Source organism: Canis lupus, chromosome 31 (genome assembly GCF_003254725.2).
Source record: "Canis lupus dingo isolate Sandy chromosome 31, ASM325472v2, whole genome shotgun sequence".
NCBI classification, from domain to species: Eukaryota; Metazoa; Chordata; class Mammalia; order Carnivora; family Canidae; genus Canis; species Canis lupus.
The window spans coordinates 17,742,590-17,763,919 of NC_064273.1; the positions used below are offsets into that span (position 1 = coordinate 17,742,590).

At 34.0% G+C, this 21,330-nt stretch overlaps 1 protein-coding gene and 1 long non-coding RNA gene across 3 annotated transcripts in view; one reads left to right on the plus strand and one right to left on the minus strand.

The window, feature by feature from the left end:
• The window catches only part of NCAM2 (neural cell adhesion molecule 2), a 515,217-nt gene that overhangs the window by 353,037 nt on the left and 140,850 nt on the right, over positions 1–21,330 (plus strand). The window lies entirely within an intron of this gene.
• Positions 13,655–17,571, minus strand: LOC125754121 (uncharacterized). The gene is made up of 2 exons (XR_007407550.1): positions 17,487–17,571; positions 13,655–13,807 (listed from the first exon to the last, which is right to left on the minus strand). It is a non-coding gene; the product is annotated as an uncharacterized LOC125754121 (long non-coding RNA).

Sequence of the window (21,330 nt, forward strand, 5' to 3'; positions counted from 1 at the left end):
TACTAAACATGTGTACCTTCACTGGTACACAGACTATACTTTTAAAATGACTATTTTTTGTGTCAAACATACTTTGAATTAACATGATACAAAGTTTAGGTATGAAATTTTGTGGAGTAGAACACATTCACACATAGCCTGATTAAGACAAAAACCCATTTCCCGTCCTCTTCTTGTTGGGACCAAACACTTCCCTAAACAAACATGGTTCATTATTAATTAAAGGCAAAAGAGATTACAGATACTAGTAACAGAAACTCATTTAGTAACAGTCCTTAATACCAAGTGATCCTTTCAAAATGATGCCAATAGGGCAGCCCTGGTGGCTCAGTGGTTTAGCGCCACCTTCAGTGCAGGGTGTGATCTTGGAGACCGGGGATCAAGTCTCATGTCAGGCTCCCTGCATGGAGCCTGCTTCTCCCTCTGCCTGTCTCTGTGCCTCTCTCTCTCTCTCTCTCTCTGTCTCTCATGAATAAATAAAATCTTCAAAAATAAAAAACTGCTTCAAAATGATGCCAATAAACTCAGTACATAAAGTGGAGTGGTTAACCTCAAAAACAATTTCTTCCTATTTTTTGCTGAAGTAAAACACCGAATTCTACTCCTAGTCTGAATTTAAATTTAGATCAAGTCAAAACTTTGTGATTAAAATAATAGGATTTTCCATTCTTTTACATTCCTTTTGAAAAGGGTGTCTGTGTCCAAGAAAGCTAGCTGATTCTTCATCAACTTTTGTATTTTAAGCCCATATTGCTTTTTGTTACTTCACAGTATTTAAACTGAAATTTAAGATTAAAAATAATTAAGTATGAATACTTTAACATTTCATTATGCACTTATGTACAGAAGTCATAGTTGTACTGAAATGTCCCTTTCTATTTTAATATTGTAGAAGTGGTGAGCAAATTTCTCCAGGTATTTAGACACTGTGATCTGGACAATACTTACTTAAAATGCTCTTGTAGACTAAAATACCAGGTCAAAGAGATTTCTGGCAGTAATAAGGATAGGCAGTTCTTTCATACAACAACTTTTTTTTTCATACAACTTCTTGAACAAAATATGACACTTTAAATTTTATAACAATTTAAATATCTCAGCATATATTTATTACATGATTATATTCATTATTATATTATTATTTTATGCTTTGGGATATTATTACTTTTTATCTATGTACAGCTTTGGACCTAAGGAAATGTCCAGTCTATTTTTTTTTTTAAGATTTTATTTATTTATTCATGAGAGAGAGGCAGAGACATAGGCAGAGGAAGAAGCAGGCTCCTCTCAGGGAGCCTGATGCTGGACTCGATCCCGAAACGCCAGAATCACGCTCTGAGCTGAAGGCAGATGCTCAACCACTGAGCCACCTAGGTGTCCCGGGAAACTTCCCATTTAAAAAATGATTTATTTAAATCCCTTCTAATGAAAAGCAGAAGGTAATGGATTGAATGTTTCACATCACATGAAAAGCTACACTGAAAATTCTGAGATCTTTTATATTTAAAATGAGAAGATTACATTAACCTTTTCTGTGTTTCTCTCTTTTTTTTAACTCTAAAGTAAATATGACTTCTTAAAAAGATAAATTTCATAAAATGTAAGCAGTAAAATAATCTTTAAAGTGATAGGGTTTTATATGACTAATGTTTTCTTTATCATTTACCCAAATTCATTTAACAGCTATCAACAAATACTACTGAGAACTGTTATGTTTGCATGAACTCTGCTAGGTACAAAGAATGCAGCAGTGGGAAAAAAAATCTTCTACATTATGGTGCATACAACTTCGGAGGGAGATGGAATCAAAGCATATTTAAAATCAGTAGTCTTTTCCCTATGAATATGCAATTCTGAATTATGCAATTTGCACATCCAAAATACCAATTTTGAGTATGTAAGTGCGTTTTTACAAGACTACAGATATTGCTTTGGCATATTTTTTTGTGCTATCGCAGACCCAGTTCAACTTGTTCTTCTGGTTGGCCTGTGTATCATGCACCTTGGAGAGTAGGTCTACTCTCATAGAATATCTCCACTCCGCTTGCTCCAGAATGATAAAAATTGCATAGACTGATTTAAAAACAAAAACAAAAACAATGGCATAAGTGGCTGCGTCTTTGTATTATAAGGAAAAATGAAAGATTTTCAACTTCATTTTCCTCTTTAAATAGAAATTACCAAAATAAGACCAACAAATCCACAATTATTGATTTAAAAGAGAGACTGTAGAGTTTCAAATATCTGAACTTTATTATAAATACTCTAGTGAAATGAAAAGCTAAAATATGGCATATTTATAGCATCATCTTTAAGTATGAAGGACAGAATGTCTGTATCTTTTATATATCTTTTAAGTAGCTATACTTCTGGGCAAATTTTTTACAGCTGTATTTTTATCACTTTTATGATGAATTTTATTTATACCTTTTTACCAAAGCTAGAAGATCCATTTGGCATGCAGTTATGGGCAATTCTTAGTGCCTGATTCTGAGACCGATAAAACAAAACAAAAACACAGGAATAGAGGTCAAGGTGAGAACTATAATGTAAAAAAATAAATAGGCAAATAAAATCAATAAAATGTTTTAGTACAAAATTGAAAGAGCACTGATGATATATTTGTTCAAATATTTTAAAGACATCCATACATACAGTTGAACTAGCTGTATTGCTTAATGCAGGTAATCGTATGACAAAAGGGTAGAAGTTATTAAAAGGCATAGACTTTCCATGAATCAAGGATTACAGATAATGAAATTGTTAAATTTCAAATGAAAGAATGCTTCCTTGAATTCCTCTAGCGCAATTTGCAAAATCAATGTCTGAAAGGAACACCTTTCTTTTAATGTGCTGTGCGTTAGAGGATCTCAAGGAGCTATCCATAGAGTAAGATACATTAAAAAAAATAATCTGCATAACCCATGGGTTCCTAACTACGTTAGCTTTGGTATTCCCAGTTCATTTAAAATACAGTGTTATGAATTAGTGCTATGTATAAGTCACAACATTGAAATAATAACTTAGTATAGTGAGGCAGTGTTTGCAATCTCCTTTTTCTATATAGCTTTTCCATACAACTCAGTTATAAGAAAAATTAAGATTACTTTAGTAAAATCTTTACATTGGGGGGGAAAGTCAATTCTGATTGTAGAGAAGAATGCCAAAGAACATAAGTCTGGCACCTGTAGATTTTAAAGCCTGTATTTTTTTTTCCCTTTGTAGAGATAATGGGCTTTTCTGAAGGATTTTGTATTTGAATGACATTTTTAAGGTCCTCCTAATGCATTTTTTCATACTAGTGCTCTGAGAGCAATATTATAGGTCCCTGCTGGGCAATAGGCAAAATGGATACTTCTATCCCCCATCTGATGTAGGTGGTAGAATAGAATTAGGCAGGTTGGAAATCTTCCTGGATGCTACTGAGCTTGCTGAGAGGTGGGTTTTCAATCATTTACAGCTTCCTGAAATTCTGTTTCCAGCCCACAGCTTGAATAACAATTATCAAAGAAGTCAAGCCATAAGTTCAACATATGCTTTTAAAAACTACTTTTGATAAAATTCGGTGAAATATTTTAAAAATAGGAGTGTCATTATTCTTTTAAAAAACATTATTTATTAATGAACTATTATTTTTAAATGTATTATAAGAATTTCTACTTGAAAGAAGCCGTCATCAGGTTTGTAAGATAACAGTAGTTCACGATTTCGCAGGAATTGTTCTGGGGAAACATATCATTTATATACTGAAAGTGATTTTAGTATGGCTTTGTAGCAGAAAATATTTTTTTCTTGTAAATACTTTGTCCTACATCGAGTTCAGTTGATATTTATTTCTTCTTATGAAGCAATCTAGTACTGTCCCCGAAAAAATACAAAATCATATAGCTATAAGGAAATATGGAGGTGTCAGTGAATATTAATAGACCAAAAAATAAATTTTCTGGTATTTGTAACTTCTTTATTTTAGTAAATAATATTAACAAAATTCAAGAAACAAGATGAAGCAAATTTGAATAAATGCATGACAGTTATGCAGTCATTTGGGTATGATTTAAAATAATATATATGAAAACTAAATTCAAATTACTATATAATAAATGCAGCATATCTGAGAAAATATTTAATCCAATATCTAATAAACAACTTGCATAAAAATAATACATCTGATGTATTTCGTTGTCAACTTTAAGCATCCAACAAAAACAGGTGCATAAAAGAATGTTACTTTCACAATAATTAACAAATAAAACTGAATACATTTTAATGAAAATTACCTTAGCATAGTTACTGCAGTGCCTTCATTGCCCTTGACTCAGAGGTGAACAGTAAAATTAAATGATGTATTAAACAAAGATATTCAATAATAGCTGTGTTCAGCCATCTTTTGAGCACTGGTGTTTATGATAGGGGTTCAGGGTGGGACAAAAATGTTTTACATGTAAATCAGTTTTGGCTATTAATGTTACATTGTCATGATCTACATCTTGGAGCAGCATTATTACTGTTGCTTTGTAATCCACAGAAAGTTCTTTCGAGTTTCTAAATCTCTTATCCTCAGATTATTTTTAGATGCATATTTAATAGTGCATATACTTATAAGAAAAATGTATTTATACTCTATCAGATATGTAGAAGCAATGCATTTCTAATATTTGTGGATTCTACTGTTTTTTCCCTGACCTAGACCACTCATCTTGCTCACCTTTTTTAATCCCCAGCCTAAAATTTCATTGTCTATTATTATAATTAGGACTTCATACGCATTGCTCAATTTTTTTTTTTTTTTGGCTTCGTGAAATGTTTCTGGCAAAACAGCACTCATGGTTTAATTAACCTCCACATCTATTCCACACATGTGGTAGGACAGCTGAGCTTACATGGAGGAAAAGCTTGTAATCATTCTGAATGGTCTCTCCTTAAAGTTGTGGTGCATACCCTGTGGGCATTTTGTTGTTGTTGTTGTTGTGTACCATTCATTCCACATTTTTCTGGTCCATTTTCTTGACCAGTTTTAGACAACTATCTTCAGTTCATTTCCTACATCCTCAAATTTGCAAATTTCCTCTATCCCCAAAGTTTTGCTGATGATCTGCTCTTTTATTAAGAAGCAATCAAAAAAAAACTTTAACAAATTCCTACTACTACATCTACACTCATACATATCTGAACCTGTATGTTACCATGAATGCAAAATCTGAGTTTTTTACATGGCTCCTAGTATGCTTTCTAACATATGAATATCAGTCCAGTAATTCAGATCCTTATTCTCAACAATATTTTTACCCAGTACCTTATTTATCATTCCTGTCAACATCCAAAAATATTCTATTATTTTTCTTTTATTTATATATTGCATATAAAACATATGCATTTTATATGTATATCTGTAACATACACACATACCTACTACACATATCCTTCATATATGTGAATATATGTGTGTATAACATATAGACAGGCAGAGGATGGATGGATGGATGGAAAGATAGATATCTCATATAGCTTCCACATGCCATCTGATTTTCTATCCTGTGTAGTCAGCAAAATCCCTTAAAAATGTTGTTTAACCTTGCTCTAATTTTTTTCCTCCAATTATTTCCTGAACATAAGCTTTGATCATATCACCCCACTGAAGCTCTCTGACAAATTTACCAGTAATGTTCATCTTCTTAAAACTCAGTGGTAAATTATCAGTCCCCCCCCTTTTTTTTCTACCTAGTAACAACAGTGACCCAATGAAATTATCTCTTTTGCTTAAATCTTGTTCTTTAGCTTGCAATATACTTCTGGGTTTTCGTTTGCCACACTTCTCTCTCCTTTCAGTACCCTTTGATTAATCTTTGCCTTCTAATTGGCCTCTAAGTGATTAAAGGCCTTGGTTTGGGGCCCATTCTTGAATTCCTTTCTCTATGCTTATTCCCTTGACTTATTCATCTAGTCTTATGGCTTTGTTTACCACTTGGATCCAGTAAACTCTAAATCTCAACCAATGGACCTCTTCACTACTTCCTAGTCTTTATCCAGTCATGTACCAGACAACTTCATTTGGATATTAAATACGTAGTTTAAAGTGAAAATATCTAGTACAGATCTGTCCATTATCTTCATATTTGCTTCTTCCTCCATCATCTCAACCTTATTAAATGGTGACACTTTCCTTATAGTTACATAGACTAAAATTCTTGGAGTTATCTTTGATTGTTATCTGTTATTACACCCATATTCTTTCTTTAATCTTCTAGCCCAATTTTAAATATATTCAAAATTTGTTCATTTCTTAACACCTACTTATTACTGCTCTAGTCCAAGCCATCATAATTATTTGGCCTAGATTATTACAATGGATTTGAAGAGATCTCAGTGCATTAGTCTCCTTAAAATAGCTAGATTGCTTCACTTGAAACAAGCCAGATAATATCATTCTTTTGTTCAGAAGCTTCCAGTAGTTTCTCATATCGTTTGGAAATTCCTTCTATTACCTGCATGTCTCTGTAGGTAGGCCACTCTTCCAATCTCTGTTATCTCCTTTTTTCCCATATGTCCTACTATTAAGATTAATTAGTTTCAACCAAGTAAAATTTCACATTCCTCCATCAATCCTTGAATATTGCAAGTTTTTCAATAGTGTGTCTACTATATCCATCTAGAATATTAACTGCACATAGCAAGTAATAAGTGTAGTGAAAACTGTCACAAATCTTTGATGTACTGACTACAGTTTCCAATTACTTTTGAATCTTCTGAGAGTCCTTGACCGACAAACTGAGGTCTATATAATAGATGGTTGATTTTTAACAGGTATTAACTCTGAATATATTTTGGTTAATTATTGAGTTCTTCATGTAAACTAAGGATAAGTTGCAGACCACTGTTCTTTCAATTACAAAATTCAGAGCCACTTAAGAACTTAAATATCTCTAAAACACGAGAGTTAATTTCCTCTCTGGATGTTTGCATTCAACTCTGAAGTTCACTGTATCTATCATAGGAGCTGTGATGATTCAGGAACAAATTTTAATTATAGAGACATGTAATGCTAAAGTAATAGTAGCATATCTATTGATCAAAATTTGAATGAATTGATATAATTGTTTGATTACTTAGTAAGTTAATAATCTGTTTATCCATAAATTAAAATGCACTTTGGAGTCAAGTGATAGATAAGGTGATAATTAAGGGGATCCCGTTCACAAAATGAATAGAAATAGGAGATTATCAAGCCATTAAATTGCACATTTTTTGTATGTGTATCATGGAGATGTTGGAGATTTATTGAGGCCTTATCCATCTCTTCCTATATTATAAGAAAACTGCCTGGCTGGCTATTTTGATCAGCACTTTGAGATATAGGACGTTACATATTTATTCACTAATAGTATGCTTTTTTAGTACCTTCTCATAAAATTACAACACTCTGCCCTATGTTATAATTATTTGACCTCTTCTTATGCTTGCATATTCCAGCACACAATTAGAGGCTTGATGAAAGCTGTTTCTCATCAATTTTATGTCTTGTAGCCAAGGTAGTATAATTTCCCAGACCATCTCTGATCCCTGGGCATTTAGTTTCACCAGATCTCCCTTTAATGATAATGTTCTTAATTTTTTCATGGTCTAATGATTGATACAGAACACTGTAAAGATTCACCACAGGCATTTCTGATTTATAATTTTTGGATTGTTTTAAGGAAAATTACTACAATATAGAAATACAAGATGCTTTATCTTCTCCTAATGTCTTTGACAAATTCCACACAGTACCTTCTCTTTTTCATGGTTTCAGGTTGCAGCATTGATTCATTTATCCCATCAAACATTTTTAGTTCTCCTCCTCCTTTGCATTATCATTTTAATAACTTCTATTATATCCTTTCTGAAGAGTTCCTTCTCTTTAATTGAAGGCTTCTAACAATAATAAAAAGTTCTCTTTGCATATGCATTCTTTCTTGTAGCTTACCTATTCTTTATGGAGGATTACTTTATTTGCTATAAAACAAGCAAAATCCAAACCAAAAGAAAAGCAGCTCAATGGAGTTTATATATTTGTTACATACAGTTTTAATTTTTAGCCATTTCTTGGAGATAGGTTGTTTCTGTGTCTGTGTAATGATTTGATGAAATTGTGGTTTTTGGTATTTTGGTGCATAGTGAGTAATTTTTGGTTTTTACATTCATGCCTTATATAAAGCATTTCCAATAAATATACACTGCTTTCATTTATGATAATTATGTTCATTTGCTATGAGTCAAATAGCAACACAGCTACCCAATGCCTGGTTATGAGACTTTGAAATAAGGTTTTAATCACTCAGCATAGCTCCCTGTTCAAAAAGGAGCATATATTTGCTATAATACTAGTGACACATATAATAATTATATATATTAGCTATATAAGATTTCTTATATATCCAATGATGTAGACATTTAAATATATATTTTGCATGATGTAATTTAAAAAGGAAGGAAAAACATACACATACATTGCCAGGTACTTTTTTTCTTCCCTTTATTTTTTTGTTTAAGTTTTTATTTAAATTCCAGTTAGTTAACATATAGTATAATATTAGTTTCAGATATAGAATTTAGTGATTCATCACTTATAAATAACACCCAGTGCTCATCACAAGTGCCCTCCTTAATCTCCAACACCCATTTATCCTATCCCTCCACTTTCTTCCCCACTAGCAATTCTCAGTTTATTCTCTACCATAGTTGATTCTCTACCATAGTTGGTTTTATGTTCTCCCCTCCCCCATCCTTTTTTTTATCCCTATGTTCAACTGCCCAAGTATTTCTTGTGGTTGACTTCAAGTTTCATAGTGTTGTGCTTGAAAAATATGCATGGTATGATATAAATCTGTTTGTATTTGTTGAGGTATGATTTGTGATCCAGTATGTAATCTGTTCTGGAGAATGTCCCATGTGCACTCAAAAAGAATGCTACTTTAGGATGAAATATTCTGATTATATCTGTTAAGTCCATCTCATCCAGTGTGTCATTCAAAGTCATGGTTTTCTTAATTGATTTTCTGCTTGGATGATCTGTCCATTGCTCTGAGTGGGGTGTTAAAGTCTCTTACTATTATTATATTATTATCCATGAGTTCCATTATGTTTGTTATTAATTGTCTTATATATTTGGATACTCTCAAGTTAGGGGCATATTTACAATTATTAGATCTTCTCATTGGATAGACCTCTTTATTGTGATGTGGTGCCCTTCATCATTTCTTGTTACAGTCTTTGGCTTAAAATCTAGTTTGTCTGATATAAGTATGGCTACTCCAGCTTTCTTTTGTCATCTGCTACCTAGATAATGGTCTCCATTCCCTCAAGTTCAACCCGTAGGTATCATTAGGTCTAAAATTAGTCTCTTGTAGGCAGCATATAGATGGATCTTAGTCTTTCTTATCCATTCTGATACCTTATGTCTTTTGATTGGAGCGTTTAGTCCATTTGCATTCAGAGTGGTTATTGATGGATATGGACTTAGTGCCATTGTAATACTTTTTTAAGTCTTTGTTTCTGGAGATTTTTCTCTGTTCTTTTCTAGCCTTTGTTGCTTTTCATCTTTCTTTCCCGCTAAAAGAGTTCTCTTTACTATTTCTTGCAGGGCTGGTTTAGTGATCACAAACACCTTTACTTTTTGTTTGTCTAGGCAGCTTTTTATGTCTCCTTTTATTCTGAATGACAGCCTTGCTGGATAAAGTATCCTTCCGCATATTTTTCCCATTCAGCGCATTCAATATATCATGTCATTCTCTTCTGTCCTGCCAAGTTTCTGTAGAGAGGTCTACTGCTAACCTTATTTGACTTCCCTTGTAAGTTGGAGACTTTTCTCTTGTTGTTTTTAGGATTTTTTCCTTATCTCTGTATTTTGCAAATTTAACTACAATATATCTTGGTGCTGGCCTGCTATTGATTTTGCTGGAAGTTCTCTGTGCCTCCTGGATTTAGATATCAGTTTCCTTCCCCAGATTGAGAAGTTTTCAGCTATAATTTACTCAAATAAACATTCTGCCTCTTTTTCCCTCTTTCTTCTGAGATTCCTATGATATAAATGTTTTTACACATTATGGAGTTGCCGAGCTCCCTAAGTCTACATTTGTGATCCAATATTTTTCTCTCCCTCTTCTTTTCATCTTCATCATTCTCTATAATTTTATTGTCATCACTTATTCATTCCTCTACATCTTCCATCCTTGTGGTCATTATATCCAGTTGGTTTTATATCTCAGTTATAGCATTTTTATTTCTGTCTGACTAGTTTTTAGACTTGTGCTCTTTTATCTATGTGGTAAGGGATGCCCTGTTGTCTTCTATGCTTTTTTCAAGCCCAGCTAGAATCCTTATGATTATTGTTTTAAATTCTGGATCAGGCATATTACTTATATCTGTTTCAATTAAATCCTTGACCTTTTCTTGTCCTTTCTTTTGAGATGAATTCCTCTGTTTTGGCATTTTGTCTAGGTCCTTGTTTTCTTTCTGTGTTAGGAAAGCCTGTTATGTTTCCTGCTCCTGAGAGTAATGGCTTTATTAAGAAGAGGTCATATGCTGTCCAGGGCCTGGCACTTCTGTGTCTCAGGTGTGTGCTGTGTGCACTATGCTGCTGTGTTTTGGCTGCTCTTTCTCTCAGGTCAGCCCTCTGCAGAATTTCTCCTTGCCTGCAGTAGGAAGTGTTTGGACTTTGGCCAGAGTGTGGTGAGTTTTAACTAGATGTGCCCTAATCTGCTTGTTAAAAAAGAGATTTGATGTTATTTCCACTAGAGCTGAAGCTTTGCAGAGCTCTCTGGTCAGTAGATGTGGTGCATGTGGGGAGGGGAGAGCATTGTGCTGGTTTTCTGGGTGATGAGCCCGCTGTGCTAGTTTTCAGGCACACTTGCCCAAGAAGAGCAGCACTTGCAGAGCCTAGGGGCCAGGACTTGGTGTATGCAGTTTAGGCAGCCAATGTTGGCTCTTTGCTGCTAACTGAAGTTAGTTTATGCTGAGGAATAGGGGAGAGAAATGGTGTTACTGGCTCTTTTGTCCCCAGAGAGGAAATGCCACCTATCCCAGATCCACTCCAAAGATGAGGAACCCTCTCTCCCATTATGTCGCAGGGCATCCTTACATCATGCCATTTGCCGCTGGGCTATCTGCCCTTATCCACAAGAGCACTGCAGTGCCCTCAGGGGCTTCACACCAGCCATTGTGTGTACCTCCAAAACTCCACTCTTTGAGCCTGGCTGGTGGTAAAAACTCACAAAAATCAGCTCCTCTCATTTTCCCAGTTAGTGACTTTGGGGAAGTGTTTTCCTTGTGTGATCCCCTATGTGTCCCTTCCCCCTTCACTCTCTCTGTGATCAGGGCTCCCTCTCCTCCACAGCACCCTCAATCCATTTCTCCCCCCAAACCACATCTCTGCACCTCCACAATGCGGCCTCTTTACCTCTAGTTGTACAGTTCTGTCAGCCCTCAGATCAGTTTCTTGGGTATACAGAATGATTTTATATTTATCTAGCTGTGTTGAAAGGATAAGACAAGGCTGGTGTCCTCCTACTACTCTGCCATTTTAGCTCCTCCTAACAAAATACGTTTTAACTTACGGTTTCAGTCTGATGAAAATGATGTTAAAAGTGATGTGTACTCTAAGAGTTTTCATATCTATGACAAAAAGTGATCATTGGAGGGTAAATAGGTAAATTTTCTGATGGTCGTGTGGAATTAGTGACAACTTAAAATACTTGTTGGGGCCCCTGGGTGACTCAGGCAGTAAGGATCAGACTCTATTTTGGCTCAGGTCACAGCCTCAGGGTCCTGGGATTGAGCCCATGTTGGGCTCCCTACTCAGCAGGGAGTCTGCTTGTCTCCCTCTCCCTCTGCCCCTCCTTGTGCTCTCTCTCAAATAAATAAATCTTTAAAAATTACCTATTAGAGCTTCTCTTTTATAATGGATAAAGCAGGGCTTGATTTATGCTCTGGATTTAAACAACAAGTACAATTTATGACATTATGGGCAGCACATTGATCCCTGAGAGAAGAGAAACAAATGATATGAGTCTTATGATTGCTCAAGCATAATGTCGGGAGAGTTTCCAGGCTACAGCAAAGAGATGAATGGTCTGGTTGTTTCTCTTAGTTGAAGAAACAGTGTTCCAAATTTGAGTCATCCATGGTGCTAGAATTCGCAGTATGGAATACTAGAGAGGAGAGAGCTCTGTAGGAAAGAGGGAAATTCACACACAGAGAGGTCCAAAGATCTTCAGTATTTTTCCCTGATGTTTTAAGCTGAGTACCAATATGTGTATGTGTGAGAGACTATTCAGAGATATAGAAAGAACCACTGGAATACTGAACAATGTTGCTTTAGTAGTGTGACCAAATTAGTCCTGAACTAAAGATTGCTCCCACCTCCCCTAACAAAATTTAAAATTTCAAAAGAATAAAATAGTTTTCAAGGATTTTAACAGTGTCTCAGAGAAGAGACCAAACACACTGAAAGGAATTAAAAAAAAAAACACTGCACTCAAAGTGTCTGGCACCCTATCAAAAATTATGGCAAGAAATATATAACGAATAGCAAACAAAAATACATCAATTAATATAAACAAATCCATTAATGACGTAGGAAATAGTAGATAAAAATATTCATATATGGGCAGCCCGGGTGGCTCAGCGGTTTAACGCCACCTTAAGCCCAGGGTGTGATCCTGGAGACTCAGGATTGAGTCCCTCATCTGGCTCCCTGCATGGAGCCTGCTTCTCCCTCTGGCTGTGTCTTTGCACCTCTGTGTGTGTGTGTGTGTGTGTGTCTCTTATGAGTAAATAAATAAAATCTAAAAAAAAAAAGAATAATCATATATGTATTTTTTACATATATACTGTCTAAAAAAAAGCATGAGCATAATAAGGAGACACAAAAGAAACAAAGTAAATAATTCTAGAGATCAGGAAACGTCTGAAGTAAAAAAAGAAAAAAAACATGGAATTAATAGCAGATTACATACTACAGAAGAAAAAAATTAAAAAAAAATTAAGAATTTTTTAAAAAAAGATACTACAGAAGAAAAGATTAGTGAAATCAAAGAACAATATAACTTATTCAAATGTATATGGAGGAAACAGACTAATATATTCTTTCAGTAGTCCTGTCTTTTTTTTGTTTTGTTTTGTTTTGTCTTAAGTATTGACCAAAGATGACATAGGATAAGGGCTCTATTTGTCCCATTAGTTAGAGCAAAGAAAAATGTTCCCAAAATATTTTTAGTTTCTTCATACTAAAGTGGAAAAAAATCCATTATAGAATATCTTGTAGGATTTGTATAAAGATATACTAATGGAAAAGCATAGTGACCTCAATTAACATTTATTGAATATATGGTATATGTCAGGTATTTTTTAAGCACTTCATATAACATTATTGTATTACTTCCTATTTGATATTATGCTTCTGCTTTTAAAACTTCTTTGTCTAGAATTTGAACTGGATTACCATACTCCTTAAACTGGTTACATAATTGACTATAACATTTTTCATGTACCTAGAACTGAGCTTACCTAATCTTATATGATTCTAACTAGATGTGGGAAAAAGCAGCAAAGAGTAAATACTCTGTATTAGACAACTTGTACTGTGATAACTCTAGCAAAATAAATGACATTGAAATATCAGTGCCTTTCAATTAAGAATTTTATGGATTTTTATGTATTGACTTTGGATTCAGATCTTCTCTACATTGTTCTAACAGTTCAGGAAATGATCTAAAGGAATAGATCCATCTTGACTGTGCTGTTTATAATTTCCCATGGTAAATGTATGATGTAACTGAAAACAAAGGCAAAAGATTAGAGAACAGTATAATGAAATATCATGTCTATTCTTCACCTTTACAGGTATTAATATTGTGTTATTCCAATTCTAGTATTTTTAATATTGTGCTTCTTCTATTTCCAATGACTATCTTTGTGCTAGATAGTAAAACATTTTAAATTTTAGAATAAAAAACATGGAACCAGGTGACCTATGGATTCTTCAAAGCCTTAAAATCATGGAATCTGTGCTTATTAGTGATTACTCATATTACTTCCAGAGCAGTATGACTTAATAACACGATATCAATGTTCACAAGTTAAGTTCAGTTATGTGACATAAGTCATTGCACTACATCTGAGTATCTTATAATAAATGTTGACTAGGAAGGTTTAGAGTATAATGTGCCTCATTTTTTCACAACCCTTTTCTGTCTTTTCATGGTTGTATGACATGAAACTAAATTTTACCTTAATAGAGGATGTGATTTTTGGATCTGAGTATCTTCTTGGCTTCATTACTTCTTATTGATTTTTTGATAACCAGTTTTTCTTACATATCTTATTTTCCATTATAAAGGATACACAGAAAAAAAATGAGACTCCAGAAATGATAGTGACCATTCTATTTTTCTTGATTTCTTAACCTTGGAAAAACCACTGGAATTTTACATAGATGATACTTTGAATCAGTGGTATATTCTAAGTCCTGACTTTCTATTCTAGTCCCATACTTATGACTTAAATTCGTGTGTTTTGCATTTTCTAAACAATCCTGATATCAAATATTTTGTTTCATTATCCTTAGGTTAGATTAAAATGCCATACATAATTACACAACAAAAAATAAGTCTTGTCAGGCAGATTAGCCAACAGTTATGCCAGAATTATGGTCAGTTATACTATAAGCATATTCCTCTTATTCAAATTTACTTTCTTGGAGCTCTAATCACAATGAATGGCCATAATAAGTAATAGTGAATATCACAGACATGGGGTCATGTTACTTTATATGGCTTTGACCAGTATAAATTTCAGGAAGGTGATGCATAATCATTGGAATCTTAAAATTTTAAAACCATTGAATGGTATCATTGAGTTCATATCAATGTAACACTTACAAGACTGACCTTTCATACCAAAGTCATGGCCTTTGAATAGGGAAGGTCATCCTGATGAAGAGCAAAGTCAAGGATACATGCAAACTGTCCACAAATGTGATGGCAATTACAGACAAATTTAATATCTAGAGTTTTATTTTAGCATTATGGATATAATAAAATATGAATCCCATTATTCAGTAATTTAATTATTTATGTGTGAAATGTTTTATCATTTATCAGTAGGATTTTGCTCTCCTATGGTAGTTTCTTTGTCCTATTTTAATTTTGTTCTTTACTGAATATATTACAAATTTTTAATTGACAAAATATTATAAATAATTGGGATGTAGCTATGGGACTGTGAGAAAAGTCTAGCAGTAGTAATGCACTGGTGAGTAAAAAGAAGATAGGAGAGTTATTATTTCTCTGTGAGACAGAATACCCTTCGCTATCACAATGAAATGGATGTTGTATAAACTTATATATTTATCTCTTGGATATGGATATCAGATGTTTTATGCCAATTTATTTATCATGTAATAACACATCCTAAGCTCTTTACAAATACTCGTTTAATCTGCATAGCAGATTATGAGTGTTGCACTCCCATTATACAGAGACAGAAACTAAGATACAACTAAATTAAGTAATTAACTCCAGGTCATAAAGGTTGTAGGTGGCAGAATTAGGATATAAACTTTCCAGTCTGGTTCTGCCGTCTTAGCTGCTATGTTATGCTAAAGTTGGCATCACACTCGGGCATTAATATGAAATAAGCAGTTCACATTCTGAAAACCATCATTTTGACAACTGTTAGTTGGAACCCACCTTATATAATTTTTTTTGAAATTAAAATCTGTGAAGAGTTTATTCTAGTTTCACTTTATATCAACATCTCATTTATTAACATTTCAATTTTAAATATCAATTTTAAAGTACTGAAAATATAATATGGAACAGAATTATCCCAGTTATTAAAATATGGGTACATATCATAAAAGATGAATATATGCATGCATATGTATAATTTATAGACATACAATAGTTTACTAATGATAGAGAATATTTCCCATCCTGAGCTCTGTGACAGAAACCTAGAAATACTCTCTTCCCTTTTTCTTTCATCACAATTTCTCATCCAATCATTCACTAAACACTGTTGATTCTCCTTTAAAGCATTTATAGAATGTATTCACTTCTCTCCATCTCCACTACCACTACCTTTTCTTAGCACCTTATCCATGCAGTATGCTTCCATGGGCCTCTCTTCTCCCTCTTGAATTCATCCTTCACCCCACAGCATGAATGATCTTTTCAAAGAGCAAACACATTTGCCTTGTAGGCCTGAAACCTTTCATATCCTTTTCCAATTGCTTATGGAACACCCAAATTCCTTCTTTAATTTTTAGCAGTTTTATTTACAAATAATCTATGCAGGATGCAATTCACTCATTAAAGAATACAATTAAATGCCTGTTAGTATATTTGCAGAGCTGTGCAATTATCCACAAAATCAATTTTGGAATATTTTTCATCATCTGAAAAAGAAATTCCTCCCCTCTTGGCCATCACTCTCAATCTCCCCAAGCAGCTGCCGATATACTTCTGTATCCATAGATTTGTCTATTCTGGAAATTTCATATAAATGGAAGCAGTCAATATGTAGCCTTTGTTACTAGTTTTTTTCACTTAGCCTAATGTTTTCAAGGTTCATCCATATTGTAGCCTGTGTGTAAGTATTTAATTTCTTTTCATTGCCATATAACATTCCATTGTATGACTAGATCATTCTATTTATGCATGCAGTAGTAGATGGACATTGTAATGCTTTAATTTTGTGGTTTTATTAATAATGCTATTATGGACATCCATGTATAAGATTTTGTGTGCATATATATCTTTAATTCTCTGGTGAGTGTAATTGCTAAGTCATAAGATAACTCTGTGTTTAATATTCAGGATAACTGTCATATTTTTTTTTATCCAAACCACCTGCTCCATTTTTCATTCTCATCCACCAGCCAATTTGTCCACAGCTTCACTGATACTATTATCTATCTTTTTGATTACAGCTAGCCCAGAGGGTGTGAAGTGGTATTGTGGTTTTGATTGACAGTTTCGTGGTAGCTAATGATGTTGAGCATCTTTTCATGTTATTACAGGTCTTCCTTTGACTTTTGAGCCTCATTACAGCAGTCCTGTCCCTCTCTGGCCACTTTATCTCTTGCCCCTCTCCACTTTATATTAAGTATTCTAGTTCCAGTGAGCTTCTTTCATCTTTCTGAATGTGCCATTTTTTTCCTTCTAGTTCAGGCCTATGTAGTTCCCATTTCCTTCCTCCTTTGTTTCTTCTTTTAGCTTGGCCAGAGCAATTTTGTCAATGTGTGGTGTGCACAGTTGTGCAGAGCCTGACACTCACAAGGGCCCTGTGTGCTTCCATGTATTGCTGTGGTTGCCTTGAAATTCACAATAAGTTTTAGACAAGATATCCCACATTTCATTTTGCAGTAGGTCTTGATAATTATATAGTCAGCCTGGTGCTGGACCCATCTTTATTACTTATCCTTCAGATCTCAGTTTAGACAAACATACCTGTAAGACATTGTCCCCCACCTCCATAGACTGTATCATGTGTGTTTCCTGAACCTCATCTATACCAGCATGCATTATGATGTCATGTTTTTCATCTATGCCCTTTGACCTATAAGACTAAAGGCTCTGCCTTTCTGATTCATTATGATGTCCTCAGAAACCAGCACGGTGGTAAGATATGTAGTTCAACCCCATAGTTATGGCTCAGCAAAGGGCCACATAAGGAAAGTAATTCCAAATATGAACTCCAGGGCCAGACAGCCTTGACATCCAGTGCTATAATTTGTAAGATGTGTGGAAATTGCGTATTTAATGTTTTTGTTCCTCCATTTCCTCATCTTTATTTTTTTAAATATTTTATTTATTTATTTATTTATTTATTTATTTATTTATTTATTTATTCATGAGAGACACAGAGAGAGAGAGAGAGAGAGAGAGAGAGGCAGAGACATAGGCAGAGGGCAGAGAGAGAGAGAGAGAGAGGCAGAGACATAGGCAGAGGGCTTCCTGCAAGGAGCCTGATGCAGGACTCAATCCCAGGACCCTGGGATCACGACCTGAGCCAAAGGCAGATGCACAACCACTGAGTCACCCAGGTGCCCCATTTCCTCATCTTTAAAGTGGGAAAAATAATAGTCTAAATCTCATAGTAGTAGTATTAGGATTAATTGGGGATTTAGTGAACTAATAAATGTAGAACATTTAAAATAGTATCTTAACTACCACTGTTACCTGCTATCTGCGCTATATTCAGTTCCTATTTGTTGAATACATTATTGACTCTATATACAAAGAGAGAAGAGGGCATTAGAACCTAGGGAAAAATTATGTAAATTAAGAAATTACATTGTTCATATCACTCTTCCTTATATGATTTTGCAATGCTAGAAAGAAGGGTAGTTGTACAAAAGTTCAGTTTAGGGAATCAGAGCAGGAAGAAAATTAAGAAGCTGGGAGCAAGCTCAGAGGAAAGAGAAATTAATGCTAAGAGTAGGTATAGGAATCTTATAAGGAAGGAAGAGAATCTTTCTGTTTAAAATTCTTGCAGAAATTATTCAACTTAACCCAATGTTAACATAATTTTGAGAGGTTAGCTTGAGTAAATTAATACCAGTAACCTTTGGAACATATTTCCTTGTTTATGTAATTAACAGTTATGCTTTTACATTACCTCAAAGTATTTGAAGTTGCATTTAATTTACAGTCAATGAAGCTAGAATGCCATTACAAAAAGGCAAACAGAATGTATGATATAGGGATGCATGGTTTCTGTGTGTCTGTATTTGTCTTGGGTCCGGCGTGCTGTCTCTGTTTGCCAGTTCAACATCAGGAGAGCCTATGTACCCTCACTCTCTTCTCTGTGCCTGCTGGCTTCTCTCAGTTGCTTCATATGCCTTCTGGGGGCACCAGTTTTAAGTTCTCTCTATAAACTGTTCCTCTTTCATTATTCTGAGATCATAATCCAAACCTCCGTTTATCAGGGAACATTCTTCTCACTCTACCCCACCCCTCCATTTACTCATCCTTAAAATGGAATTTTGGCATTCCTACATGGTACTTTTCAGTTTGTTTGTATTATTTTTTCAAATTAATATCTGCCGAATTTTAATCTCCCAAAGGGTAAAAATGGTTCAGTTTTGCTCAACATGTATCTCCAGTGCCTGGGTGCTTTTTGTAGAATAATTGCACAAGAAAACAATTGCTGAGTAACTAAGTGACATAATTCACAAAACTCCCAAAAGGCCAGCCAAAGGGGCCAATGACATCAGTATATAGAATACAGATAGGGAATATCACCACGTCAAATGTGTTGTATACTACAATTGGGTTCTAAACCTGGCAATAAATATCTGGTCAGTATGGTCACAAAAACAACCTGTAAACATGATACATTGCATAATTTCAACAGTCCAGCAATTAAAATTGACAACAAAATATTTGTGTTGGAACTAAACTCTAGAAGGTAGTTATCACATAGATGTATTTCATTAAGTGATTCTTTTTTTTATCATTAAATGATTCTTGATTGGACAGTAAACTATCAATAAACATTTTTTTCAGTGCACTCTATAAATAACCATTTTATAAAAATATTGAAATATCATTCAAATAAGCAGTTCTTAAATTGACCTTTTGGAAAGGCAAAGAATATAACATTAAGTCAAATCAGAGTGCCTTTCTGTAAAGGATTGGAATAATTTTGTATAGTCAGGCACTTTACTTTCTAATCATCTTACTTAATGCAGTGATATAACCTGAAAATACTAGATGGACAGCTAATATGCCCATTAACCTGTCTCAATCAAATATCAGATGTCTTGCATGAATATTTGGTAGGTGGTGAATCAAAGCCAAGATATAAATTAATTTTCTCTCAGAAATATGTAATGCCTTTTTGTAACACAAAGAGAAAGATGTCCTTTGAAATGTCAGATATGAGAAGGAATGACTTTGGTCTTCTAATGTAAGTATTTGAGACAAATGCACATTGTAATTATTACAGAGTCAATGTCAAGTCTGAAAATGACTTATGATTTCTCAGGGAATCACACACTTTCCCAAAGAAATTCTGTTCTTCCAGAATTTCTGTTAATAATTTCAGATACATTGAAAATAACTTTTAAATTCCAACATCTTTACTAGTATCATACTAATTTTTAAAGATACCAGTTTTTCATAAGTCAAAAACCATATCATTTACAGCAGGTAATAACATGAGGACCTGTTTATTTTCAAAGGAGGCATATTTTCTCTATCAATTCTGTGAAAGAACAATACTTTTCGTAATAGAAAAATGAAGAATTTGTTTTGTATTATTAAAACGGTATTTTATCACATTAATAAAGTTACTAACTGCAAATTTTTAATTCATAGTAAATAATAACTGGAGGAATACTTTTCCTTTACTCAACTATATCTAAATTTCACTATAACTTAATTTGCTTTAAAGATATTAGAATATAATGGCCCTGTTCTTGGTACTAGTCCAGGTGACTTTAACATAAAGTGCCATAAAAATAAAAATGTTCTCACATTTGTTCAACTATAATATCCTACAAGATGAATTCTGAAGTTCCAATTAGATTAGAAAAAGTAGTGTGTTCTAAGAAAAGCACAGAGTTCAAAGTAGTACATTTAATAATTATATAAAACAGTTGATTTATTTTGAATATAAACTGATATTTTCCCAAGAAATTAAAGGGATGATGACAGAACCCTGTCATGTAAACATAGAAGAGGTAAAGGGGCAAAGGTTGAGACAGGTCTATGGAGGGTGCTTATGGAAATGACAGTAATTCAGATTAATTGGAATCCAAATTAATGGTATCCAAATTATAAAGTGGGCTTAAACAAAAAATCGATGTCTTAGACAGAAAGGAGATGTCACATGGAAGTCCTTAAATGTCAGGCTGAGACATTGGGATTTTATTCAGATGTCAGTAGAATGTTATTCATGATTATAGAGCACATGGTATATGAAACCTTCATGAAGTTGTTAGGAGAATTAAAAGTTTGCTTTTAGAAAAACTTATTCTTAGCTACACAAGAAATAATTTCTGCATCTGCAATGAGACTTTGCTAAAGAAACATAGGAAATAACATTATGCTGATGGCTTTTGCAGAGTCAGGGAATCTTTTTCAGTCGCATTCACCCTGAGTGTGATTGTTCTCTCTGAAACCCAGAGATGCCCGTTAGCATTCTTCCAACTCAGCAGCACAACTAAGCTTACAAATAGGAGAAGCAGAGAGCAGATAGGTCCCTGGAAATACAGTTGGTAGACATTGAACATGATAATGTTGAACAAGATGATAAACTGAGATTTATCATCACTTACCATGTAAA